A 14,541-nucleotide genomic window follows, 5' to 3' on the forward strand; every position below is an offset into this window, starting at 1 on the left:
TAACGTGTGTCAGCAACAGAACGTCGAATAATTCACGATGAGATTGAGAAAATGGTGAAGAATGACATCATTCAGCCTTTGCAAAGCCCATGGTCACACCAGTGGTCCTCGTCAGGAAGAAGGATGGCTGTTGGCGCTTTTGTGTTGATTACAGCAAGCTTATAATGTAACTAGAAGGGATGTTTACCCTCTTCCATGAATTGATGATATACTAGATTGCCTGAAGGGGGTCAAGTTTTCTCAACCATGCACATGTACTGGGGATACTGGCAAATCGAAGTTGATGAGGCTGACTGTGAGAAAACTGCATTCATCACCCCTGAGTACCTGTATGAGTTTAAGGTAATGCCGTTTGGTTTCTGTAAGGCATCAACAACTTTTAAACGGGTGATGGATAATCTTCTAAGACATATGAAGTGGACGATGTGTCTTTGTTATTTAGATGACATTATAGTGTTCTCAGAGACATTTGGTGAACGTATACAAAGACTGAGGGCCATTCTTAAGTGTCTCCAACAAGGTAGACTGAATCTTAATCCAAGAAAGTGTCTCTTTGGGGCAAAAGAAATCAAAATACTTGGACATCTCGTGTCAAACGGTGTGCGGCCAGACCCAGAAAAGATGAGATCTATAACGGGATTTCCTATTCCTTAAAGTATTAGAGATGTGAGAAGCTTCCTCGGATTATGTTCTTATTACTGTCGTTTTATCAAAGACTTTTGTATAAAAGCCAGGCCACTCCAAGAGTTGTTAAAAGTTGATACTAAAATTATCCGGGGCGGTGCTCAACAAGATTCTTTCGATGTGCTGCAAAAAGCTCTGACGACTTACCCTGTACTTGGTCTGTATGATGAGAGAACACCTACAGAACTACACACAGATGCCAGTGGGTATGGGGTTGGTGCTGTTCTGGTGCAAATTTCAGATGGAAAAGACAAGGTTATAGCCTATGCTTCTAGGACACTTACAAAAGCCGAGAGAAACTACTCAACTGCAGAAAGAGAATGTCTTGCTGTGATCTGGGTCATGTGCAAATTTTGACAGATCTCTATGTAAGGCCATTTACAGTTGTTACAGACCATCATTCACTTTGTTGGTTGACAGGACTTGAGGATCCAACAGGACAACTCGCGAGGTGGGCACTACATCTTCAAGAGTATGACATTACCATAGTGTACAAAAGTGGAAGAAAACACCAGGATGCCAACTGTCTCTCAAGAGACCCTGTGCAAGACCATCAAGACTTTGATGAAGATAGTGACTGTTTCACTGAACTACAGGATCTCTCTGCTGAGCAGGAGGAGGACGCCAAGATATCTCAAATTATTCTTGCCTTAAATTGGTCAGAGGATGTGAAAGGACAATTTAAGATGGTTAATAGATTACTTTGCAAGAAAAACTTTGATCTGTTTGGAAAGAGGTGATTCCTAAACACATGCACTTAGATGTTATACAGAAATTCCCTGACACACCTGAGGCCTGACATTTAGGATTTACTAAGACATACGATAGAATCTGCAAGAGATTTTTCTGGCCAGGTTCATTTAGGAGTGTCCGTCACTATGTGTTGCACTGCCAAGAGTGCCAGAGGAGAAAGGCAGTTCCTCAGAAACCACCTGGCCGACCCATACCAATTCCACCAGGTGAAAAGCATTTCCAGCGTGTTGGAATTGACCTCCTTAGATGGTTTCCAACGTCTGCTAGTGGCAATAGATGGATTATTGTTTGCACTGATTATCTGACATGCTATGTCATTACAAAAGCCGTGAAGAGACGAAGCATCCAAGGTAGCTAAATTTGTCGTGGAAGACATTGTATTAAAACACAATGCCCCAAGGTTGTTAATTACCGATCGAGGGAAAGTTTTTCAATCGAATCTTGTGACAGAGATAAACTGTCGGTGCAACATTACGCATCACATGACGACAGCCTGCCATCCGCAAACTAATGGGTTCACTGAACACCTTAATAGACCTTGGCCAACATGCTATCAATGTTGAGTAGAACAACTGGGATGAGGTGCTACCTTTCGTGACGTTCGCCTACAAAACCGCCAAACAAGACGCCATAGGATTTATGCCATTTTTCCTGGTGCATGGGCGTGAGACGACTACGACGATGGACGCTGTGTTTCTGTTACATCCTGATGACGTGGACGACTACATTGGCCAGGTGTTAACCAGAGCTGAGGAAGCGCAGCAGTTCGCTAGACTCCGCACGCTGCAGGCTCAAGAAAACGTTCGCTGAAGGTATGACATGAGCCACTGCCCTGTTGTCTATCAGCCTGGTGACCTCATCTGTATCTTCACTCCTGTTTGGAAGGTTTGTCTCTGTGAGAAGCTCCTCAGGCACTACTTTGGACCTTATAAGATTTTTAGACAGTTGTCTGATGTTACTTATGAAGTTGAAGATTTCAAACCTCATACAAGACGACAAAAGATCAGAGAAACGGTCCACGTCCTTCGAATGAAGCCCTATAAGGATCCTGCAACCCAGAATAAATTCGAAGCTCCAGTGACAGGCAACAAGTGGAACGGTGACAAAGAGCGTAGTGGCAAAAGAAGTTCTAAGGAGATCATCGCCAGGGTGAGAATCGGTCATCAGTAGTCGGAGTATGCAGGACCAATGTCTCATTCCCAGACTAGGACGATGTAACACCGAGACGCTGTTCTCTTAAGGAGGGAGCAATGTCGCAGATGAAGCTGAGTAGCACTGTGGTGTAGTGCTTATGATACTAAACTGCTGCATGGAGGGTTGTGAGTTCAAACCTTACGAGAACTGTACAATTTTAATTTCTGTATTCGGTTTGAATACATTCTAGAAGTATCCACAAATGTCAAGAAGCATAGTACTGGAATGTTCTGTAGCTGTACATACACTGTATGTGTTCTGGCCAGAGGCAGTTCGCTCTGCACTCTTAAATGTGCAAGTGCTGAATAAACCTTCGTTAACTGAAGTTAGTGTTTGTCATTCATCTAATTACACCTTATTCTACGGGACAATATATAACTAACAGACATTGGCTGTTACAAACCGATGAGAAGACACCAAGGACCTAACATGCTGATGACATTTTGTTTTGTTGATGGTGTTGAGACAGCAACCAGTCACAAATGTATTTTAAGTTCCTTTATTCAAAAGGTACCATTACTGATTTCAAATCTTTACAATTCATTGTCAGATGGCTTTCGTGCTTTCATTAGGACATGTGGTACATTTTTTACTGATTAGCTGTCCTAAAATATAAATAATACATAATTATAACCATGTCACACAGATGGTTGCATTACAGGTTTGTATTGGGATGTGGCTCATGTAAAATGCCAGTTTGGAGTACTTGTTTTCATAGTCTTCATCCAGCAGGCGGCGTTCATAGTTTTCGCCATGTTCCCATTATTGCACACATAAACTTGTACAATTAAGCACTTCAGATTTGTCACTAAATACATTTCCACCACATTCCTACCGTTGCACATTTTGTCTGCAAGTATCTTTGTGTGTTTACACTGCTTGAACAGATAATTAATATTGATTCTTAAGAATTTTGTGTGTTACACAATCCATAGAGATTCCATATACAAATATAATTTAACAGTGTCATTTTCCCGTTTCAAACTGAAGTACAGGGCATTGCTTTCTTCATGCCTGATGTCACTTTATTGCTTACACTAACCAATTGTACAGTTCCTTCCTTGAGGGTCTCATTTGCTTTCTCTTCAAGGAGTTTTCTTGTTTTCTCAGTGATTGTGACAGTGCTGTCATCAGCAAACAGAATTTTTTTTCTGTGACAAACACTATTGGGAAAGTCACTGATGTACATCAGCAATATTTGTCCTAATATGCTACACTGAGGAACTCCTCCATTAAGTGTTTTACTAAGGGTTTAGACTTACCTCAGGTATGTGTTATCTCTACTCTTTGTACCCTCATCTGCTACATATGTCATGAGCCACTGCTCTTATTCCCAACGCATTTAGGTCTGCAGCTCGTGGTCGTGCGGTAGCGTTCTCGCTTCCCGTGCCCGGGTTCGATTCCCGGCGGGGTCAGGGATTTTCTCTGCCTCGTGATGACTGGGTGTTGTGTGATGTCCTTAGGTTAGCTAGGTTTAAGTAGTTCTAAGTTCTAGGGGACTGATGACCATAGATGTTAAGTCCCATAGCGCTCAGAGCCATTTTGAGCCCAACGCGTTTAGGTTACGCACCAGTATTCAAACATGCCAAAGTAAAAACTCTGCTGGAATTGACAACATTTCTAACAAATTATTAAATACTGCTCCAGCCATGTAAGTAAAGTCCTTTGCCACATTTTTGATGCATCACTTAAGCAAGGAATAGTTCCTGAGAGGTTTAAGTATGCAATTGTAAAACCGCTGTATAAGAAGGGGGATAAGACGGATACTGCTAACTATAGGCCAATATCACTACTGACAAGCTTTTCAAAAGTTTTAGAGAAACTAATGCATGCCAGGATAGTTAAGCGTCTCAGTGAACACAATAGCTTCAGCAAAAGTCAGTTTGGATTTCAGAAAGGATTGTCAACAGAAGATGCAATATTTGCATTTACTGGCAAACTCTTGGAATCTATCAACAAAAAACTGAAAGTGATTGGCATATTTTGTGACCTAACAAAAGCATTTGACTGTGTAAATCACCAAATTCTTTTACAAAAAACTGCACATCTCGGTATAAGTGGTGCAGCAGGGAAATGGCTCGACTCATATCTGTCAAACAGAAAACAAAAAGTTGTAGTAGATAGTCAAGATGGTGTCCCAATATCTTCAGAATGGGGTACCATCACATGTGGAGTGCTGCAGGGCTCAGTTCTGGGCCCCCTACTTTTTATTATATTTATAAATGATCTTCCTCTCTCTACGGAATATTGTAGATTCACCATTTTCGCGGATGACACTACACTACTTATTGATAATTCGGAAGATGAGCTTGAGGTAACGGCAAATAAGGTTTTAAATGAAACGGTGAACTGGTTCAACATTAATGGTCTTATTTTAAATTACTGTAAAACAAACTACATTCAGTTCCACAAAACATCCAAAGATGAGGAAATATTTGTAAAGGTAGGTGAGCAGACAATAACCAGGGTAGATTCCTCAAAATACCTAGGCTTGCATATTGATATGCAAACTGAATTGGTCCAACCACATCGTGGATCTGTGCATTGCGCATTGTTTCTTCTCATAGAAATATGGAAACCATGAAGTCAGCATATTATGGTTACTTTCATGCAATTATGGCATTTGGAATTATATTTTGGGGAAATCAGCCACTGGCTAAAAAAGTACAGTGTTTACAAAAAAGAGCCATAAGGATCATGTGTGGAGTACATCCTAGAGCCACATGCAGGAATCTTTTTAAGAAGCTTGAAATACTTACATCCACTGCGCAATATATATTCTCATTGATGTGCTTCATAAGGAAAGAAAAATCCATCTTTAAGCTGAATAGTGCATATCACAGTCACAATACTAAAAGGAAACATGATATCCACTATGAACAGCCAAATCTAAGTATGGTGCAGAAAGGAGTCCATTTCAGTGTCTGTAAGATTTTTAATGCCCTCCTTTCAAGAATTAAGTGTTTGGTAGATGATGATCTCCTGTTTAAAAAAACCTTAAGGCAGTTCCTATTGCAAGGATCATTTTATACATTAGAAGAGTTCCTGAACTACAGTGTTTAACATCTCTTGTATTGTAAATTGCAAATGTATGCCCAAATTTGTATTTGTAATACCGAATATTTTTATTGTAAACATATATTTTGCAATATTTATTTCTCTGTAACACTTATTATTTTGTAATCTTTATCTCTCTCTAAAATGTATTTTTGTAGTGGGACCTAAGTTACTGTTCACTGTTTTTTGTTTTGTAATCTCTATCTATATCAAATTTGTGTTTTTTTATTTTTATTTTTTTTTATTTTTTTATTTATTTTTTTTTGTAGTGGGACCTAAGTTACTGTTTACTGTTTTTGTTTTGTTTTATGTATTACCATAAATTCTGGCCAAAAGCTTGTAAAATTGACACATTCCATATCCTGTGATACTGTCACAACATGGATCACCGGAACAAGAGATAAATAAATAAAAATAAATAAATAAAAAAATCACACAACACCGTTACCACACATGCCAAAGCTGAGAAGTGGAATTGCAACGATCAGCTGACCCAAAATTTTTTAGTACATGAGAAAGAGGAACATCAAAAAGACTACCAAAAAATTGAAAATTTCCAGATTAGACAGATACCGCATTAGTGATACTGAATACTAATAAATGAATGAAACCACTTACCAGCAGCACTCAGACACAGGTCATGTCACATATGATCTGACAGTGATGGGCAATGCACTAAAAAATGGTTCAAATGGCTCTGAGCACTATGGGACTCAACTGCTGAGGTCATTAGTCCCCTAGAACTTAGAACTAGTTAAACCTAACTAACCTAAGGACATCACAAACATCCATGCCCGAGGCAGGATTCGAACCTGCGACCGTAGCGGTCCTGCGGTTCCAGACTGCAGCGCCTTTAACCGCACGGCCACTTCGGCCGGCTGGCAATGCACTATTCACTGTCATGTATGAACACCTCACTGTCCTGCAACAGATTTCCAGTTCTGCATTACTGTTTCAAAAAACACCGCATACGCGACTTTTCATACAACTCAAAGAGTACTAAATTGTCACACTGACATGAGAAGCATCTGACAGCTTACATATAGGTATATGAGGTCCAAACAGTTGCCTACTTCGTTAAACAATTGTACCCTGTATCTTCATCTTTACCAAGAAATATTTACAAGTGACATAATAAAGCCATCAATTTTACTGAATATTGATGTTTGGTTACAACGTGCTACATGGGGATAGAAGGACTGGCATTGTTGGTGCCTAATACAACCAGCCACAAATTTGTGGCTGATTGCGTTTTTCACCAATTATCATTAACGCCGAGTTCAAATGATTTAGCAAGGACAAAATAATGGCTGGCATCCTTAGCCCTTCATTGCGGTCGTGATGAAGGTAAATCTGTCAGTGTGAGCTACAGGCCTTTCGAGAAGGGATTGGAGAAATATATCGTGCTTTGCCCTAAACTCTGATTTTAACTTTTTGGCCAACTGTCCAGGGAAAATAATGTTACGGCATCTACTTGAGTCACCGTACCTCAGTATTCTGGAGCATCTCATGAAAGACATACAAAAAAAATAAACTGTCGATCAATGCGCCAAAACACAAACATAGGCACGGATGAATGAGGTTTCTTTCCAATTCCTCTTTTCTCCATTTTCTGCACAAAACAATTCCTCTACGAATCCCAAGTATATATGCTTCCTATCTCAGTCTTCATGCTGAATTTTTAACTGTCATGGTTATCCGACTACGTCAAACCAGTTGTTAATGTTTGACATTAAATTAATCATATTTGTGTCACTAAAAAAAAGGGCGAAACAGACATTACCTATCAATCAAAAATTCTCGCGAAAAAGGCTCCTGCAACTGAACAACAAAATGTGAAACGTGACATCTTTAAACAGTACCTACTTAGAAGTATATCAATAATAAAAATATTTTATCACTTACGTTTATTTTCAAACGTGCAACAAGTCAAATGGTCATCCTCTAAAATGTCTATCGATTACTGCAATGGAAATCGACTAATCGATATATGCACTAGAAGCTCCATGTATAGAGCAACCTTGTATGTCAAATGCGCCCTTGTCTAGCCGCATATTCGTCAAACCAGCCAGTATACGTAGAAACAATTTTTCAGTTTAACCTTACTTTCAAGCAGACGCTGTTCGTGTTCGTGACAGTAGTGAGAATGACCACAAGAAACGCAGTCAAAGCAGTCCTGGCATTGTCTTGGCAATGGTTTGAAATGAGGGAGAGATTTATGGTTCAAATGGCTCTAAGCACTATGGGACATAAAATCTGAGGTCATCAGTCCCCTAGACTTAGAACTGCTTAAATCTTACTAACATAAGGACATCACACCATCCATGCCCGAGGGGGGTTTCGAACCTGCGATCGAAGCAGTCGCGTGGTTCCGGACGAAAGCGCCTAGAACCGCTCGGCCACCGCGAGATTTAGCCATGAAAAATCTACCGTACTAAAGAATTATTGCTCTCAGAGCCCGATGATTACTTCAGCCTTCTTCGAATGAAAGATGAAACATTTAAAACATTGTTCAGGCCCTCATAAAAGAGCAAACTTGTCTGTCAAATTCGCTCTTATGTAGCCACGGACGCGATAAACAAGCTCTTGCAAGTAGCAAGAAAGCTTCTCAGTTTTGAAGCAGGCGCTTTTCGTGTACGGTATGCTTTATTTTGCCAGTAGTGGGGACGGCTTCAAATGCACATAAAACATTTCTAACATTGATCCTGGCACACTGTGCAAAGGAGAAGAAGAAAACTAGACACTGGTCGAGGGAATGCTTTAACATAAAGGAGAAATATACAGATGAAAACCTGTTAAAGGAAGTGTTTCACTGAGAACCTCATGAGAACATCAAATTTTTGCGGATGGACAGTGGAACTTCCATTCATTTAGTAATGTTCGTGTACAATAACAAGATAATTCTGATGTTTGTTCCTTGCATATTACATTATTTAAAATTGTAAGATCGTTACACACGGAACGCATTAAACCGTATTTGCAGCGGGGTATTTATCGCCGTCTCCTGTGGCTGCGATCAATAAAGCAAATGTTGTAGTCTGGTTTCATCGTCTTAAGTACATGCAGGTTCTGATGGTCGAACGATAGTCTGCACAGCTTGTACCGACGAAGTGGTGACCACGACGTGATTTACCTGCGTAATATCATTGGGTTAACTAGCGCTTACGGAAGAGATTTACAAAATGACTGACACAAATCCTGCCGTGTCACTATCGCCTGCAACATCACCACCTTCCTGACCACACAATCCAGCTTTGTGGTTTGCGCTGTGGAGGCCAGTTTCTTTCCGTTCTGGGATTTCGGCGAACGGTATTAAGTTTCCGCTGGTAGCACCTCAATTAGAACACCAGTACGCCGCGGAAGTTTATGATATAATTACTTCGCCACCAGAGCAGAATTGATCCGGCGAGTGTTGCATCAATAGAAAACTACAGAAAATTGCTAAAGCATTTCCTAATGCATCTTTTCTCAAATGTCATTCCCATAAAAGGGATCATTAAAATAGGCATGACATGTACTAAAACAACAAGGGAAAGCGATTGTGTGTCGTCAAATTAGAGAACATATTAGTAGCGTCCCTAAAGGAAACAAGTCACAGACTGCCCTAGAAATGAGAATACAAGGACATCCAGGTGCTGAAAATGTAAAGGAGAAAAATAACTTGTCAGATGGCGTACAAATCGAAACGAAAGGTCCATCTAAAACACTCTCCTATGCTGAACTTGTGATTTCACTTGCAAGATTAATGTCATCTGCAGAAGAAAAAGATGTGACATCTACAGGAAAAACGTAAATTCTACATGCAACAAATGGGAAGAAATCTTCATCAAGCAATCCAAATAAAACGTTATTGGGCAGAAGAAATGCCGATCCTCCTTCACATCGCAACGATTTTTTATGTGTAGGCTTGAAGGAAAAGAAGGGACAACAGTATGTAGTGACAAGTGTTTCCTCCCTCCTGTCTCAAGGTAGACTCCAGTGGATCCTCAGTCAGGACAGCATTAATAGAATAGAAAAGCAAGAGGATGGCATCTCTTTCTTTCATCAAAATATAAGAGGCCTCTCAAGCAAAACAGATCAACTTCTTATTAACATTAATGAAAATGATTGTATAAATAATGCTCAGTTTTTGTGCTTAACTGAGCACCATGTAGCATCATGTAGGGTAAGTAAAGACAAAGGTGGAGTAGCAATTTATGTTAACGATAGTGTAACATACAAAGCCATATATATTAAGAAATATTGTGTGGAACAACAATTTGAGGCATGTCCAACTGAATAATAACTAATTTCTACACAATAACAGTTCTAGCTGTCTACACGGCACCTTCAGGAGACATAAAAACTTTTCTTTGTATAATGGAACTCCTGCTGTCAGTGTTACATGCAAAGCAAAGGATATTGTAGTTTTAGGTGATTTCAGTATAAAGAATAAGAATAAAATTGACTTTGAGATTGTGCTGACCTTATATAATCTGATATCAGTAATAAAGCTCCCAACAGGAATTACATCTGAGTCCCAAACTATGATAGATAACAATTTTTTTTTAGATGTAAGCAGACATCAGAATTATACTGTCTGACAGGATGTAAATGGGCTTTCAGATAATGATGGACAAATTCTCACTCTTTATGATATTAATCTAAAATGGCTCTGAGCACTATTGGACTTAACTGCTGAGGTCATCAGTCCCCTAGAACTTAGAACTACTTAAACCTAACTAACCTAAGGACATCACACACATCCATGCCAGAGGCAGGATTCGAACCTGCGATCGTAGAGGTCGCGCGGTTCCAGACTGTAGCACATAGAACTGCTCGGCCACTCCGACTGGATGATATTAATCTGTTCAGAAAACAATTTCCTGAATAGAAGTTCATAAGAGTAGTGAACAAAAAGGCAAAAGAATCTTTCAACCACAGGTTGCAGCAAATGGATTGGTCTTCAGTATGTAGCCTTGGTAATATGAATACTAAATGTAACTGTTTTATAAATGAATTCTGTGCTCTTTTTGAAGAAATATTTCCATAGAAATGGGTCAGAAACAATGCTTCCAATTCTGTAAGTAAGCCTTGGATTACAAAAGGTATAAAACAGTCATGTAAAACCAAAAGGGAAACTTATGCTGCAATAAGATTACCTAAAGATGTAGAAAAATGGGAACACTATAGATTATACTGTAAAATTTTAAAGAAACTAATGCAGAAACTGAAACCCCTTTATTATTAGAAGAAAATAGATATTCTGATAATAAAATAAAAACAGTTTAGAGTATTGTAAAAAAAGAAACAGAAAGAGATACAACAAGGAAAGATGTTAATAAAATCAGATAAGAAGGTACCCTAGTACATAACCCCAAAAGTGTGGCTGAGATTTTTAATAAACACTTCCTATCAGTAACTCAACAGATTGGTTGCAAGCCCAATGCTGATGAAACCTTAACTCTTTGTCAAGCTGTATACTCAAACACAATTCTAGAAATGCACCTTAATCCTGTTACTGTAGATGAAATTCAAAAAATCATCATGTCTCTAAAAAGTAAGAAGTCTGCAGGGGTTGATGATATTTCTAGTAATTTATTGAAATATTTTTCTATGTGGTTAAGGGACATTCTCTGTCATATTTTCAATGCTTCACTTCACAAAGATGTTGTCCGCAGTAGATTTAAGTATGCCATTGTGAAGCTCCTGTACAAAAAGGGCAATAAAATTAAATTAAGTAACTATTGGCCTATCTCTTTGCTGACAGCTTTCTCTAAAATTTTAGATAAGCTAATAAATGTAAGAATTACTGATCATCTCATGAAGAATGAAGTTCTCAGCAAGAGCCAATTTGGCTTTCAAAAGGGTCCTTCAACAAAAGACACAATCTATGCACTAGCAAATGAAGTACTGGAAATCCTTAATGAGAAAATGCTAGCACTTGCTGTCTACTCTTAATTGTCTAAAGCATCTGAATGTGTCAATCACCAGATTTTCTTGCAAAAAGCATAATTAATAGGAATACGTGGTGTTGCAGGCAACTGGCTACAGTTGTATCTCCAAGAAAGAAAACAAAAAGTTGTCTTGAATAGCTCAGGTGGAGTATGTGATGTTTCCTCACATTCTGAATGGAGTTCCATTACATGTGGAGTGCCTCAGGGTTCAATTCTTGGGTCACTATTATTCCTGATTTTTATAAATGCTCTATCATCATGTACAAGCCTGCTGCGTAAATTTACATTATTTGCTGATGATACCACAATTTTTATGAACAGTAGAACATATAGTAATCTTGGGGAATCTATTACTTACATACTCTCAGATGTGGTTAATTGTTTCAAGGTGAATGGTCTCTCATTAAATTCCAGTAAGACCAGCTTTATTCAGTTCTGTACAAAAACAGAAAGAGAGAGAGAGATAAGTGTGACATTTGGTAATCAGCCAATAGAAAGAATGGAAACAACAAAATTTCTTGGAGTACACATTGACAAGAAAATGAACTGGTAGATCTCTGTAGGATGCTTAGCTCTGCTAGGTATGCTTTAAGGGTTGTCACTACATGTGTTGAGCCTGACACCGCATAACTGGCATGCTATGGCTATATTCACTCACTCATTGAATACGGCATTATTTTTTGGGGCAACCAGCCATTAGCAAGGAAAGTGTTCACTGCTCAGAAGTGAACTTTAAGAGTTATATGTGGATTATGCCTAAGAGACTCATGTAGAAATAGCCTTCTAAAACTTAAAATATTCGCAACTATGTGCCAATATATTTTTCTCTCATGTGTTTTGTCTGTAAAAATATAGAGATATTTCAACCAAACAGTAATTATCATGAGAATAAAACACGGAGGAAGAATGACACACACAGCAAGCATAGAAATTTGAGCTTGGCGCAAAAGGGTGTCCACTACACTGGAACAAAACTCTTCAATGCTCCTCCTCCTGAAATAAAGACAGAGGTTTACAACAAGAGTAAGTTTAAGAAAGCACTAAAAATATTGCTGCTAGCAAAAGCTTTTTACACTCTAGATGAATTTTTAAATAAATAAATTGTAAAATTTTAATATTATGTGATACAAGTTGACATAATGCCACTAAGAATGTTATTTAACTTGAGCTCTGTATCCATTTGTGCTCTGTATCTATTTTTCTGTAGTGCTGTAATAATTATAAGAAAATAGGTATTGTCTTTTTTCTGTATTGCTGCTCAAAGTATTTACTATATAAATTTTTATATAATTATGTACTCAAATGTCTGGATATTCTATAAGATTATTATATTATATTTGTAAAAAACTGACTCGTTCCATGTCCTTGTGAACCCAACACAGCTGGACCTATTGAACACGAAGTCAAATCAAATCAAACAAATCAAATCAATTCGTCAGGTTGTCACTCAGGAAGATATTGGAGACAGAAAGCCTTCACAGTACTTATGGCACCTCAGAAGCAAAGTAGACATGGGGACCATTCCAGAGAGCTTACTATGCACAATATAGAGCAGTCATTTGCATTGCCTGTCAAAGCAATTATAGCCTCACAGTCTAAAACACCCGTGGACGTAGTAGTGGAGTTGATAAATAAAATCCAGGATGTGATGACGCTGGCTCCTATCAGCTAGCATGACACTAACTGTTTTGTGTGCAGATTACGGGGCCTTGGTGACCAAGATAGATCTATTGCCCCACGCGATCCGAGCAATGTCAGAAGCCGGAATCGATACCTACAACGCTCGTGCAGCAGATAATTGACAATATCTTCCACAATTGAGCCTGAGCTGCTAGGTATCTGCTGGTATATCCGGAAATTAGTGGAGCAAGCACGCAGATTACCTACCCCCCGCCAGACTTATATCTCCGCACCTGTTTGTTATCGTCGGTCTGGCTGGAAATATTTAATAGACACTGGATCCAATTTGTCCATTTGCATTCAGACTATGTTTCACAGCAAGCGACCACCCACATTATTCTGTCTGAACACTGCAAACAACTCATAGCAACGTATGGTACTCTGCACTTGGAACTAACTGTACCTGTCCTAATGACAAGCCTCCGCATGGGATTTTACTGTTGCAGACGTCGCCGAATCTATCATCAGAGCAGACTTCCCCACTGATTACCGTCTACTGTCAAACATGAAGTACTCACGCCTAGTTGACAACACCACATGCTTAACAGCATCTGGATTTCGGCGAGATGAAGCCATTCATACTTCCAAAATAATTTGGATGGAGGACTGCAAGGACGCAAAGCTGCTGCATCAATCTTTCGGTCAACTAAAAAGACATGACCAACAATCTTCCCCCTGCCCCCCCCCCTCCCCACATCTAGCAAACCACGACATTTGGCTCCAGATCATCCTAAAACGGCGAAAGCAGAGCTCGACCATATGACTGGTGAAGTGTAATGTAGCTTTCCAGAAGTCCCTGGTCCTCACCGCTACATTTGGCGCCAAAAAAAAGTAATGCATGGCAGCCTTGTGGTGATTATAGAGCCCTGAATGCCAGAACAGTACCTGTAAGGTATCCAGTGCCGTTGTCATGTGACTATCATTATGCATTGAGTGGCGCAGTTATTTTTAGCATTCTCGACTGCGCAGAAGTTTAGACACAGATCCCCGTGGCTGAGCGATACATTCCCAAGGCAGGGATCATTGTTCCTTTTGGACAATTTGAAGCAAATTTATGTCTTTTACTAGTAACACCAAGGCAGTGTCCTAAACATTGGTAAATGTGTTTTTGGCCAGCCCCAGGAGGATTTACTAGGGCATAGGATAACAGCAGCAGGATCTCTACCACTGTCAAAGAAGGTAGAAGCCATCATATGGATTTCACATCCAAATACAACCAAGCAATGGTGTTGATGCC

The 14,541-nt window shown here is 39.3% G+C and overlaps 1 protein-coding gene across 5 annotated transcripts in view; it reads right to left on the minus strand.

The window, feature by feature from the left end:
• LOC126259348 (MKRN2 opposite strand protein) overlaps positions 1-7,650 on the minus strand; it is a 102,803-nt gene extending 95,153 nt beyond the window's left edge. For 2 of the 5 annotated variants that reach the window (XM_049956060.1, XM_049956063.1), the window contains exon 1: positions 6,307-6,359. The gene's annotated coding sequence lies outside the window, so the exon portion shown is untranslated. Of the gene's footprint in view, positions 1-6,306; positions 6,360-6,568; positions 6,611-7,593 lie in introns of those variants that run through there. The other 3 variants (XM_049956061.1, XM_049956064.1, XM_049956062.1) reach the window with 3 other exon arrangements.
• Positions 7,651-14,541: the final 6,891 nt, after the last annotated feature.

The sequence above is a fragment of the Schistocerca nitens genome, chromosome 5, assembly GCF_023898315.1.
Source record: "Schistocerca nitens isolate TAMUIC-IGC-003100 chromosome 5, iqSchNite1.1, whole genome shotgun sequence".
In the NCBI taxonomy this organism is placed as follows: Eukaryota; Metazoa; Arthropoda; class Insecta; order Orthoptera; family Acrididae; genus Schistocerca; species Schistocerca nitens.